Raw genomic sequence first — 15,108 nt, 5'->3', positions numbered from 1 at the left:
TTCGATATTTATAGATCTTTGAAAGATAACACCTTAATCAAAGACTAATTAATTCTTTCATGAGCCTTATGCCTGTGTCTGTATGAGGTTTTGTAGAAATCTGTCTATTAGTATCCAAAAAAAATCTTTCCACAGACTAACAAACTAAAAGACATGCAACCAGCAACAATTGCCTCCACCTACCTTAATTGACTGGGGTTAAAAACGAAACCTAAAAATACATTGGACCTATGGCAATATTCACCATAATGATCAAGATTGAACCTACTTGCACAAACATAACCTGAATACTGTTCAGATTGTTCTTCCGTTGGTCTATATTCACCAATACAATCATGTCAGCCTTAAGAATGAGCAAGAATATGATATATGGTAATTAAACAGGAAGATGTGATTAACCTAACAGGAAATGTAAGGCATAAATCTCCCACATTTCCAAACTGAAGTAGTTACACTTGACAGGCAAATCAAAGTATAGCATTACTTTTGTTATGTTTCCCTGGCATTCAAAATTAGGGCATGTATTTTTAAGGTGAGAGGAGAAAGTTTTAAAAAGGATATGAGGGGCAACCATTTTGCACAGAGAGTGGTTCATATGTGAAATGAACTGTTAGGGGAAAAGGCGGATGCAGGCACAATTACAACTTTTAAAAGACAATTGAATAAGCTCATGTATAGGGAAGGTTTTGAAGGACATTAGCCTAATGCAGGCACCTGTGACTGGTTTAGTTTGGGAGCATGGTGAGCGTGGATGAGTCTGTTTCCACGCTGTATGAGTCGATGACTCTATAGTTAATGAGTATAAAAAATCATAAATGAGGATTGTAATATCTGAACCATTAATGTTGTTTAGAATATTAAGTTCAATGTGAAATTTAATATTGAAAGCAAAATAAAGGGAAGGGAAGAAAGAGAGAATTTCAAAAAGCAAAGTAACACTAAGTTGTATTTTAAAGATCAACATCCAACAACAGTTAAAATGTAATGAAATGACACTTAACAGTTGTAAGTGATCACTTTTCAATGCCAGATAGGTTTATCATACTCTGCATATCTTGATTTACACTGGAATGTAGAAACACTTTTTTTTCTCATGTATTCAGTCACTATGTGTTATGTGAGTGTCACCCAAACATCCCACCATTTCATGCATTTGAATGGAGTGTTTCTTGATGAGTTATGTTATTTGCAATATGTGTAGAGGGACAGAGCACTTGGACAGCAGTATCTGATTTCCATGTCTAGCAGTCACTGTGCAGTCACCAGAAGCTGCAAAGCACAGTTAGTCTTGGTCTTATTTCTCATGGATAATCCATCTCAATATCATGACCAAGCAAAGTCTTTAGTATTTGATTATTTTGCATCAATTCCATTGCTGCAAATTTACATTGACCAACAATGAAAAAATATTCCTCTTTCAATAGGCTCCCTCAAGTTACATTCAGAACACTAAGGTCATGCTACAAAAATATATGCGATGATTTAAAATGGGGACGTTATATGATATACAGTAGTATTTGGGTGGAACTCACTCCTTTTACTTGCAATCACTTCAAGGGAAAACATGGAGAATAGCTCTGGATGGAATTCCCAAATGAAATTATAATAGACAACTAGTTCTATGCATTGGGTTGACGTTTATTGGGTTAGTCGAATCTGCACGTGTCCAACATACGTTTCTTCCTCACTCCTGTGCCATGCGCATAGTTCCAGCGACACCAAAAAAGCAAGTGAAAGTCATTAGCAATCTTATGCTTCACTGCAGGTCTCCCAGCTTTGGAAAATGTAATTCTCAATCTTGTGAAGACTCTGAAGTGCACTCCACTAATACAAACCACTCACTTCAGTAACAGCCATGTGTATTGATAAGACATATTTCTAGATTAAGAGTCAGCCTTATCACCCAAACCAGCTCTAGTTCTGAAGCCCATGCTTGAGCACAGGGAAAGAGGGAAGTATTGGAAAAGAAGATGTTGATTCCGATCCACTGTCCTTGTCTGAAACATTAAAACGGCTGACGGATGATGAAAGGTATATTTAAAACAAAAGGATTTTTATTCACATTCGTTTAAGTGCTAAGTACCTGATCAATCTGTAAGACAAATGCAGAGAGGTTTGTGAAAATGCAGCCTTAGAATTTGCAGTCTTAAACTTTACGTCTTTTCTTTAACTGTCCTCCATCTGCATACTTCGGGCAAATAAAATGTCTTAATGAGTGGCTCAATCTGTAGCTGTGAGCCTCAACAGACTTCAGCTTCTAAGTGATGTGAAGCCATATGGTAGAAGTACATAAGATATGCTTGAAATATTGCTTGTATCTCAAAGATTCTCACTCTGCATTCGAAGGAAGCGATTAAAATGCTTATCAACCTTCTCCCGCCATCTGTACCACTGTCTTGCTGACTTCACTGTAAATTCTTGGAAAGTGGGACAACACTTTCGAGAAGTAGTAGGAAATGTTCAAAAAAAAACAAAGTGTGATAACTTGAATCTTGGATTCTTTGATAGTATTGAAAGCATTTGAGTTTGCAGATATCAATGGAATTAAATTATGTTACTTTAACCAATTTTCTACATGCTACTTTTGTCAACTGGGAACAATGGGCTATTCCATGATTTCTCTTACCCTAAACTTCGTAAATGATTAACTTTATTAGGAAAAAGGTTATTTCTAGCCTTCTTATTTTTACCATTCTGTGGTAACTGTGGTGCAGTAGTAACACACTTGTATTTCACAGTCCTATATTCAAAAACATCAGAATAAATTTAAGGTTGATGTTCCATTAGAGTTTCCATGTTATACATCTCCATTACTCTATGACTCTACTGCACCGTTGATTGTGCCATCTTTCAGAAACCATTTTGGTCCACTCTCAGGCATATCTAAATGGTCCTGTGGTATTATTTTGCAGAAGAGTGGTGAAGTTCTCACTGTGTAATATTCAGTGAATCAGCCAGTGGACTGAGGAGACAAATGAAGTTTAATGCAGACAAATGTGAGTTGTTGTATTTTGGTAAGGGCAACTAGGACAGGACTTATACAGTTATGGAAGGGCCCTGGGGAGTGTTGTCGAAAAAAGACACCCGAGGGTTTGTAGGCACATAGTTCCTTGAAAACTTCATCACATAATGATAACAAGCTGTCTCTCAATGTTAGCAAAACAAAAGAACTGATAATTCACTTCACTTCAGGAAGGAGGACAACGCATTGATATCAATGGAGCAGAGGTTGAGAGGGTGGAAAGCATCAAGTTCTGAGGAGTGATGATAACTGACTACCCTTCCTGAACCTCTTATGTAGATGCGGTGGTCAAGAAGACCCAACAATGCCTCTTCTTCCTCAGACGGCTTAGGGAAATGGCATGTCAATAAGGACCCTCACCAACTTTTACAGATGTACCATTGAAAGCGTACTGTCCAGGTGCATAATGACCTGGTAAGGCAACTGCTCTGTCCAAGACTGTAGGAAATTACAGAAGGTGGTGTGCATAGCCTAAGACCATCACGGAAGCCAATCTTCGATCTATGGATCCATTTACACCTGTTATTGCCATGGAAAGGTTGTCAAAATTAACAAAGACCCCTCTCACACTGTTAATGTTCTCTATCAATCTGTTCCATCAGGCGGAAGATACAGAAGCTTGAACACATGCACCAACAGGTTCAAAAACATCTTTTTCTCTGCTGTTATTGGACTGGAGAATGGACTCTCTAATTTCAAATGATGTTGATCTAGTTTTGTGTAAATCCTGTGTGGTGTGACCTTGTATGCCTTGCTCTGTCTAAGCACTCTGTGATCTGTATGTCCATGTTTGCTATGATCTGTCGGTAGTGTTCACAAGACAAAGCTTTTCACTGTACTTAGGTACACATGACTACAGTCAGTCAGATCAAATCAAATCACAGGTAGACATGGTGGTGAAGAAGGCATTTGGTACGCTTGCCTTCATCAGTCAGAGCACTGAGTACAAAAGTTAGGACATCATGTCATGGCTGTACAAGAGCATGGATGTTACAAAAGTCAGTGTAATACCAGCTTTGAAAATGGTAATTCATTTTCAGAAAATGTTCACTGCAAAGTATATTGTCGGAGCACAAGAAATGATAGGTGAGACTTCACAATATTGCTGATGATTAAGTTAACTTGTGAGTGCCTGTACGGTGATCAGACAATATCTGTCTTCTCATGACAGACAGACAGAGGGACTGATTGAAGATCACAGACTTTTATTATTTCAGATGAAGCAAGATAATAAGCTAGAAAGATGAGATGCAAATGGAGCTTACAGATCTCCCTGAGGCCTGCAATAGTTCAGCTTACTTAATCAAGAAATCCTTACATTTTGTGATTTATGCAAAGTAAATTTGCTTCAGTGAAATCTGACTTTCAACAGGAGCCAATTGGGGAAAACAATTCAAATGCCAAAGGCAATAATATTTGACCAAATAACTGCACAAGTTTTAACTAAAAAAAAGGAATAAATTCAAAATGTTTATTATGTGGAGGGAACTAAATGAAGCTCTTAATGAGAGTTTTATGTATTGCGCTTATGTAAGTATCCACTGCAGTGAAGAGGTATACGTGAAATTGTTTTCCATACAAATAATGTACCAGATACATAAAATCATTCTCAAGATTGATCTCAAGTTTGTGATAGTGGTTTTAAGGTGGCATGGTGGCTCAGTGGTTAGCACTGATATCTCACAGTGCTAGGGATCCAGGTTCAATGGAGTGATAGTCTGTCTGGAGTGTACACATTCCCCTGTCTGTGTGGCTTTCCGTCGGGTGCTTCAGTTACCTCCCACAATGCAAAGGTGTGCAGACTAGGTGGATGGGCCCATCGTAACTGTGGGGTTATGGCAGTAAGATGGGATTGGGATCCTCTTTGGAACTGCAGTCTGAATGGACTTCTTTTGCACCAGAAGGCTTCTATGATTTAAAACTACTGATGTGAGGAGGAGGAGCAAAAACATGGAATTAGCAGGTGATTGTGATCATTGTGATTTGTTCACATACTGATTATCTTGAATCCTCTGGGAATTCTTGTCTAAAGTAGTGGTACTTTAATAGCAATCATACCCTCAAGGGAGTGGAGAAATACAAAGGTTGTGGAGTCATCATTGCACCATGACTCGTCAGGTGTATAAAATAGTGAGACTGAAGGCTAATTTATGATGCGGTTTGCTTTTAATGCAAGCACATCACACAGCTTACCCAATGAGTGTATATGACATAGGACGCATTCTTTTTTACATTCATAACATTAGGAAACTCATGACTTGAAACGTGCTTGCCTTCAAATCACACACACAGCTTTCTTTATGAAGAAACATCACTGTATATTGTTCATGGTCAAAGTTCTGGCTCTGAGTCTGTGGAATTGCCTTCTCCACATGAACTGTCCAGGTTCAGAAGGTAAGTTCCCCAGGGCCACTCAGGATAGACTTTGAATGCTAACCTTGTTAGCAACACCTACACCCCATGGACAAATAAAAGAACTATTGCCTCTGGGTGTATATATTATGCAGTTTACTTCAAAATATAACATGCATGTGTTACACAGTGAATACACAAACAAATTTGGCATTGCGATCGATTGACATATTGGGCTATAATCTTACCAATTTACTTTGAACAAAATATTTAGAATGCAAATCTTTGTCTGTTGGGTCATGGTTGGGCCTCATCCCCGTTGAAGAGCTTATGCTCAAAACATCGATTCTCCTGCTCCTCGGAAACTGCCTGACTGGCTGTGCTTTTCCAGCGCCACACTCTTCAATTCTGATCTCCAGCATCTGCAGTGCTCACTTTCTCCCTGTTGGGTCCAGTCATCTTATAAAGTAGAAGCATAGACATATGAGTGTGTCCAATAGCTCATTCGGCCCCAGCATGAGATCACAACTAATCTGTGACTAAATTCCATAACCCCAGCTTTTTATCCACATTCATACAGCAACAGTCAATTCATCACAACTTTAATTGACTGTTGCTTTATGAATATGGAAACAGACCCTTTAATCCTACTTGTTCATGCCAACTACATAGCCTAAATTAATCTAGTCCCATTTGCCAGCACTTGGCCCATATACGTCTAAACCCTTCCTATTCGTATACCCATTCAGATACCTTTTAAATGCTGCTATTGTACTACCTTCCACCACTTCCCCTCGCAGCCCATTCCCACATGCACCACCCTCAGCATGAAAATGTTACCACTTATTTGCCTTTTCAATCTTTTCCCTCTCACCTTAAATCTATGCCCTCTAGTTCTTGACTCTGCCATCCTGGAGAAAATACCTTGTCTATGTACCCTATCCATGCCCCTTATGATTTTATAAACTTGCATAAGATTGCGTCCCAGCCTTCAATGCTCCAGGGGAAATAGTCCCAGTCTATTTAATCTTCCCCTGTAGCTCAAACCCTGAAACCCTGGCAACATCGCTGTAAATCCTTTCTGAACCCTTTCAAGTTTCACAACATATTCTCATAGGTGCTTTGATGTCACAGAAGTAAATATAGCCTTTTTTTTGTTGAATGTGATTATTTATAGTATTTCTCCATTTTCAAAATCCTTTGTTCCCTCATTTTTAAGTCCGAAGTGAGCAAAGAATTGTAAGTCTGTGTTGCCACACGTCAACTCTTAGTTCTGACTGGTCAGTAGAAAACACTGAGATGATGTTACCACATTGAAATAAATTAGCTACTTCATTCGAAACATGACCGACGGTGAAGTGGAAAGTATTATACTGTCTCTACACTGAGGCTTCAAATAGGAATAAGTTGTATCTTAGAATAGGATAGAAGAAGACTTAATTAAAATTAATAATTGCCAAAAATAAGCTGTCATTTCTTAAAGTCAATGTGTAAATAATAGAGAACCATACATGAAAATAAAACAACACAAACCTACCTCTCCATAATTATCAACAAAGGAAACATCGACTCTTAGAATTCATCCAACTCCATTTTATTGAATATTCATTAATGTCTTTTCACAGACCAACTAATTGCTTGTTTATTATTTCATTTTGATCATAAATATACACACACCATCTTTTGTGTGAAAAAGTTGCCCCTTAGGTCCCTTTTAAATCTTTCCCCTCTCAACCAATGCCCTCTAGTTCTGGGCTCCCACAGCCCAGGGGAAAGAGCTTGTCTATTTACTCTATTCATGCCCCTCATGATGTTATAAACATGTATAACCTCTAATGCTCCTGGGAAAACAGCCCCAGCCTAGTCAATCTCTCCCTATAGCTCAAATCCTTCAACCCTCGCAACATCCTTGTAAATCTTTTCTGAACTTTTTCAAGTTTCATAACATTCTTCCGATAGGAGGGGACCAGAATTGCATGCAGTATTCCAAAAGTGGCCTAACCAATGTGCTGTGCAACATAACATGACCTCCCAACTCCCATACTCAATACTCTGACCAATAAAGGCAAGCATACCAAATGCCTTCTTCACTTTCCTATCTACTTGAGACTCTGTAACTGAGAGAAGATTTGAGGTGAGCTCTGTCTCCTTCTAAAGAGATATTAATGTCTGTGAATCTTCCCACGATATCAAGGAGCATCCTTATCTTGACTTGAAAGGATTCAGAAAAGATTTACAAGGATGTTGTCAGAGTTGAAGGGTTTGAGCTATAGAGAGAGGCTGAATAGGCTGGAACTATTGTCCCTGGAGAGTCAGAGGCAGAACCTTATAGAGGTTTATAAAATCATGAGGGGCATAGATAGGGTAAAGAGTTAAAAGTCTTATTTTCCTAGAATAGGGGAATTCAGAACTAGAAGGCATAGTTTTAAAGTGAGAAGGAAAAGATGTAAAAGTGACGTAAGGGACAAGTTTTCACATAGAGGATGGTACATGTATAGAATAAGCTGCCAGAGAAAGTGGTGGAGGCTGGCACAATTACAACATGTAAAAGGCAGCTGGATGGGTATTTAAATAGGGGAAGGGTTTAGAGAGATATGGGTCAGTGTTGGCAAATGGGACTTGATTAATTTAGGGTATCTGGTCAACACGGATGAGTTGGAGAGAAGAGTCTGTTATCGTGTTGTACATTTTTACAACTGTATGACTCCATCACTCCTTGTCTGCGGCTGCACAGTAATTGTGTTCTGACCTCTGATCAGACTGTTTGGGGTTAGTTACACTACACAATTACTGACAAAAAGGTGCATTTCCAATGGAGAAAGTAAAATGAGATCCCTCTCTACCCTTTCAGGTGCTTGGTAAGGATTCCACAATTGTGTTCAAAGATGAACTGGTGAGTTCCTCTTGACCAGATTCTATTCCTCTGCCCACACAAGAAAATAGCCAGCCTTTCTAACCCTAATCAATTTACTGAAAGCTTGCTTTAAAACATTTGGTTTTGTGTGTTTACGTCACTGACGAGGTTTAAACTTTCTCAGACTACAGATCCTGGTGGAGCACATTACCTGAATCCCAATAAACAAAACAAAAGACCAAAGAAATGCTGATGCTGGAAAGTAGAACAAAAAAAACAGAAATTGGCTGGGAAAATTCAGCAGGTTTGGCAGCATCTCTGCAGAGAAGCAGAGTTAACATCATGGGTTCAGTGAACCTTCCGAGCTCTGCTGAGTTTTCCCAGCAACTTCTGTTTTTGAATCCCACTATGGTTTCGGATTTGAAAGATGTAAAATGTTACAATCTTCACAGTTCAGCAGCTGCAAAAGAAATGCTGTGAAAAACAAAGATCATTAAAAATGGTTTTCATCAGTATCACCAAAGCATTTGACTGTGTACGCGGAGATGGTCTCCATAAAATGCTGGAGAAAAAAAAGGGCTGCTTGCTGAAGCTGGTCAATGCAATCACCTCGTTCTGTGACAATCTTGTGTCGAATGCATTCAAGTTGTCTCTAGAGGTTGATTACTTGTATAATGGAAGTAATTGAAAACCGTTTGAGCCTTGCTTCTCTGAGATCCAAGACAAAGGTGCACCCAGCATCGGAGGTTTGCTCTCAACTGGCATGGCATCTGGTGTGCCCAGGATGCTAAGAAACTACAGAGAGTTGTGAACACAGCCCAGTCTATCACACAGGCCAACCTTCCATCCATTGAGTCTATCTACACTCCTTGCTGCCTCAGAAAGGCAGCTAACATCAAAGATTCCCCCTAACCCCAGTTATAATCTCTTCCAACCTCTCCTGTCAGGCAGAAGATATGAAAGCTTAAACACATGTCCCAACACATTCAAGGACAGCTTCTTCCCCTCTGTTATTAGACTTCTGAATGGACCTCTCAAGCATCAAATCTAATGTTGGTCTTGCTTTTTGTGCACCTTCTTTGCAGCTGTAACTTTGTATTCCTCGCCCTGTTTTGTCACCCTATGGTCTTTGTATGGTATGAGCTGTCTGTCCTGCACACAAAACAAAACTGTTCACTCGATGTAGTTACATATGACAAATATAAATCAAATCAAAACAAATGCTACACTAACACTGTCAGCCTCTTATGCCTGTGAAGAGCTCAGTCTGAGCATCAGTATCAGGAAGGCAATCATCATAGTCCAGGATAATAAACCACGGTGCTGGAATTGCTGAGAGCTTCTCCTATCTAACCTCCGCAATCACCAGAAATTTGTCACTTTGTGCTGAAATCAAAACACTTGACAAAGCTGCTGCTGTCTGTCCATGCTCAGTGTGGAATAGCAGCGGCCTGACACACCCGATGTCTGTACAGTGGTAAGACACTTGAATACATTTATGTGATGTAGATATTGCTATCTGATCCAGTTTATTTTCTGTCCTTAATTGCCCAGAGCACAATTATGAGTCACCATGTTTTTTGAAGATTGAAGACAAATGCAGGCCAAACCAGATTTCCCTTCCCAATTCTGTGTTATGATTAAGCCCTCCACAATCACCTGATGAAGGAGCGTCGCTCCGAAAGCTAGTGTGCTTCCAATTAAACCTGTTGGACTATAACCTGGTGTTGTGTGATTTTTAATTCCCTTCCTAAAGGGCATTTAGTAAGCCAGATGGCATTTTACAACCATCAACATGGTTTAACATTTGGACAGCTTTTTAATTCCAGTCAGTTATTAAATTCAAATTTCACCAGTTCCCGTGGTGGCATTCAAACCTATGACCCCGGAGCATTAGCCTGGAGTTCTGGATTACTAATCCAGTGATATTCCCACAACAGCATTGCCACCCTTACAACAACGTGCTAGGCAGGAGAGAAAGGTTGAACAATTTCCACCCTCAGTGTCTCAGATATACCTTCAGCTACTCGTGACAGGATGTGGGCCCAGATTTCCAATAGCTTGACCATCATTATTCCAGTGTAGGTGAGAGCTGAGCATGGGACCTTGCAGAAACCCCATTGTAATGCACTGTGAGGGAATTCCCCCAGTAAACTAAAGATTTCAATTGAAGATTTCACCTGGAACCCTTTTGAAGTCAACATTTAAATTGGAGAATTTGAATGGTTCCAATGATCTGAGGTAAGATTATTTCTCTGAAAAAGTGAGATGATTAATTACATTCTCCAACTCAACTCACTGGTAACTATAATTACCTCACATACTTCAACCACACTGCCCCCAATCCATGACACAACCTAACTCTGACCCAATATACTTCTTCCCTGCACTGCCCCTAACTCCTCCTCCCCCCAGCTTCCTACTGGAATTCACCCAAACACCCAACACCACCCACCACTACTGGAACTGGCATCAACTTGCCAGCCCAACTCTCCACCTCCTTGCTGCCTAGTCTTACACATTCCCACTACCAAACTTGCCGCACTCCCCACTTGCAGTCGAACCAGACCATCCCCATGCTCACCATGACCGCCCCACTGCCACTGGTCCCAAGCTGAGCCCCTCCAGCCCTGACGAAGACTGTCAAAATGGACATCCGGCTCCACCTTTCTGAGGAGTGGACAGTCAGAATCTTCTGTCCCAAACACGGAGCTGTGTCCCTTCAATAAAAAAGGCAATGTGCGTGAGATTGTTAGCCAACAGAAAATCTGGTTCAAAGTCTCTCAGATCCTGGACAGTGTTAACTCCATCAACGTGTTCTGTTCTGCTCCTGTAAAGTGAAATCTGATGATGGAGGATATTACACAGGTTGTTCTGTTATAATGTGTTTCGTCAACGTGAATCCATTGTAATGCAACTGAGGAATTGTGGACGCTGTTTCTAAAGCCTGAACGCAATAACAGCACCAACACTTGAAGCCCTGTTTGTAAAGCATGATTTTCTATAACATGGGGTTACGCAGGAACACAACCATCATGTTATAGAAGAACTGACTTTATTGATAACTGTGAGACAGTTGTTGACAGTCATGATTGCTGAAGGCTAACTGTTTGATTTATTTATTAATTTAATACACTGTCACTTGTACCTAGGTACAATAAAAAATGGATAATGTCACCAAGTTCTGGTGCCACCTTGGATTGCAGAATAAGTTACTCAACAAATGATATAAATGGTAAAATTCTGAATGAATTAATATAAAATTGATATTACTAAATTTGAAAGAGTTTCAGACATTCATCCTTCCCTCTCTGTAGACTTCATGCTCTCTGTTTCTTCAGTCACCACCGTCTGACATCATCCCTGGCGTCCTGGCAATGTGTTCCTTTTCTGCCACAGTCGCCATTGCTTCTCCATCACTGTCCGGCGACAGTCACACTGAGTCCCCTCTGATGCTGGACATTGACTGATAGGAAAAAGTGAGGACTGCCAGTGTTGGAGATCAGAGTCGAGAGTGTGGCGCTGGAAAAGCACAGCAGGTCAGGCAGCATCCGTGGAGCAAGAGAATCGACGTTTCAAGCATAAGCTCTTCATTAGGAATGGGGAGGGGAGGGGGCTGGTGGTGGTCCAAGGGAGCTGAGAGATAAATAGGAGGGGAGGGTTTGTCTAGGGGGTAATAGCTGCAAATGTGAAGGTGATACGTTGGAGAGGAGGGTGTAGTGGATAGGTGGGAAGGAAGATGGACAGTTCAAGAGGGTGGTGCTGAGTTGGAAGGTTGGTTCTGGAATAAGATAGGGAGAGGGGAAATAAGGAAACTGGTGAAATCCACATTGATTCCGTATGACTGAAGGGATCCTAGTTCTGTGTCAACTGAGGGATCCCGATTCACCTTCAGATGCTGCCACCTGAGATGGAGCGGGGATGGAGATACACGGGGCCCTAGTCTCCCACAGGGGGAGGCTCCAGGACAACCGAAACCAAAACAAAAGTTATTGAGCTGGGAAGACAACAATCAACCCGTGTGGATGTGAAAGAACCCCTCGCATGAGCCATGAGTGGCCAAACGCCATGCTTTGGAGCCAAACGCTGCCCACCCCACTGCCACCACCTTGGAAGTGTTTGGAAAGACATTGAAAAAGTTGAGCAAAAGAAAATTCAACTGGTCAAGCAAAGAGCCCAGATAAATCCAAGACCAGTGAGTGATGAATTCTCAGTCTATTGTCTTCCTTTACAGTTAAATAACAACAGAAAATGCAATGCCAGACTGGGACCCCTGATCTACTGAGTCACGACATAACCTAATGTCAACAAATACCATAGAAACCATCAACGTACCATCACAAAAGTGGCCTAGCAGAAGCTGATAGCCAAGTTTGGTGCCCATGTGGATGGCCTCAACTGGGACCTTGGGTTCATGTCACACTACAGGTGACCCCGTTGCACCACACACACACACACACACACACACACACTCTCACAGACATTCATAACCCCTGCCCACACACACCTACATGCACACATACACATATAAGTTTGTGGGGTGAATTTGTACTTGCAGAATTACATTGTACTTTGCTCAACAACTGCATGAATCGATGTAAGATTCTGTAAATCTGTTTTTTAGATTAGGATCAGTCTGACCATTGTGGCACAGACAGTCTCACACAGGGCAGCTCACATCTTAAGTGCATTATCTGGGCCGACATGGCATGTTAATGTTCACTTGACAACGTAACTTTTAAAAAAGTTCTGGGATTTACATATGAAAAAACTGAAACTAACATAGTCATTCTAAAGCATGAGAGGCTTAACAAACAATCCAGGTCTTTTTCAATATGTAATTTCAGTTACATCACACTGTAAACTTTTGCTGTAAATTCTGAGTCTTACAATCTTATACTCCACAACCACCTGATGAAGGAGCAGCGCTCCGAAAGCTAGTGCTTCCAAATAATCCTGTTGAACTATAACCTGGTGTTGTGTGAATTTTAACTTTGTACATCAACTTACTAGACAGAGACCTTCCACCACAGCCTATTAAAAATGTATTTCATTATTTGTAAATTACTTTGGAATATGATGAGGTCAAGAAAGGTACTTCATAACTGCAAGTATACTCTCTGAAGCTAAATTTGTTCTGAATCATGTGCTGGACAAATTTGGATTGCGATTCTGAGATATAAATGGGGTGTTAAGAAAGAGATAAAGTTTGAGATTTGACATCGATAAATGGAATCATAGGCTCATACAGCACAGAAACAAACCCTTTGGCGAAAAGAATCTCAAACTAAACTAGACCAACATGCCTGCTCCTGGCCCATTTCCCTCCAAACCTTTCCCATTCACGTATCTCCTGTGTTGAAATAAAACATTAAATGATCACTAAAATTGTAACTAGCTAAGTTAATGCGAGTGTTTATTTCATAGTCAGGCTATCCCTGCTGTCTTTAAAACCAATCAATTTAACTGGAACTAACAGAGAAGTGTAACATTCGCAGTGATAAAACAGCAATGTTTCGTTTAACCAGGAGAAATAAAACAAGTGATTTTGAGTATGAGCAAATTCAGCATTTTTAGTTGACAAATTATATATAAATTAATTTATAACAAGCAAGAAGTACCAGGGAATAGAGTGTGAGGTTGCAAATCTACCACTGCTTGGAGTTGCCGTCATAAAATTGCTGCTTCACACTACTTGGTCTGAATTCTAATTGTCCTGCCCCAGAGAGTTCTGCTCATGTGTGATTCCCCACACTCCAACTCAATTTTGTGAACATTCAAGTTAACATCAATAGCTTAGTCCCTTAACGTTCAAGTGGACAGCTAATATTTTGCAAAGCAAGTTTAAGATTTGTTGTCTATCTCATATCAGCCTGAAGTACAATGAGATTGTCACCTCCAGGGAGACTGGGCCTGTGTCTTTCCTTGTGACTGATCAAGCCTGAGGCATGGTTTTACTTTGGTTTTTATTATTGAACTGCTTCCTCCCTTACCAATCCCAGTTGGAAGAGTAAATTGTGTTGGCAGATTTTTAACGTTGACCCAAGTAGTTATCCATAAACATGAGTTTGACATGAACGAGTTGAACTGGAGGGTACATTCCTCCCATGAACAGCAAGTGAAACAGACTTCATTGCACATTAACTGTGCCCTTAGGAATTATGGAAGTGTTCTTAGCTTTCTAGTTTGATGTGGAGCAGCCAGTGCTGAGCTATCTGGTGGGACTGTGCACAGAGCTATACACAAACTTCAATTCAACATCTATTATAAGAGAAAAAGATCCAATCATCTCACCATATTTATGTGCATTAAAAAAAACACTTGAAGCATTGGACCTCTGGGAACATTTTCAAATGCCTAGCAACTGTCCTAGTTCAGCTAATTGAAAATTGGCCACTGTATCAAATACACAAATGTAATTGGGACAAAGTCTTTGTCAATATTGGTTTCTTTTGTATTTTATTTCAAACTTATGAATGATACTTTGGCCATAGGAGTTATACAGTGAAGATTCATGATCCGGTTGAAGGAAATAGATTATAGTGAAGAATTGCATAAAAATGAGTTTTACTCTATTAGTTTGAGAAGCTGAGGGGTGTTCTAAATTATAGTATATAAAACTGACGGATTTTGATAAAGTCGAAGCAGGCAAGCCATTTCCTCTGAAGGCCATCTTAAAATTGCACTCATGCCATTTATCACATAAAATCATGGGAATAGTCTCAACCAAAAGGTTGCATGTTTTAGATTTATTCAGATTGTTAAGTGGAGGTATGGGTTTTATAAGAAAATGAGGCATGATCTCATGGCAACATGTAGGATTCTTAAGGGGCTTGGCAAGGTAAATGCTGAGGGGATATTTCCCCTCATGGGAGAGTCG

This window comes from Hemiscyllium ocellatum, chromosome 21, assembly GCF_020745735.1.
Source record: "Hemiscyllium ocellatum isolate sHemOce1 chromosome 21, sHemOce1.pat.X.cur, whole genome shotgun sequence".
Classification (NCBI taxonomy): Eukaryota; Metazoa; Chordata; class Chondrichthyes; order Orectolobiformes; family Hemiscylliidae; genus Hemiscyllium; species Hemiscyllium ocellatum.
Note: the sequence above shows the minus strand (reverse complement) of the source record.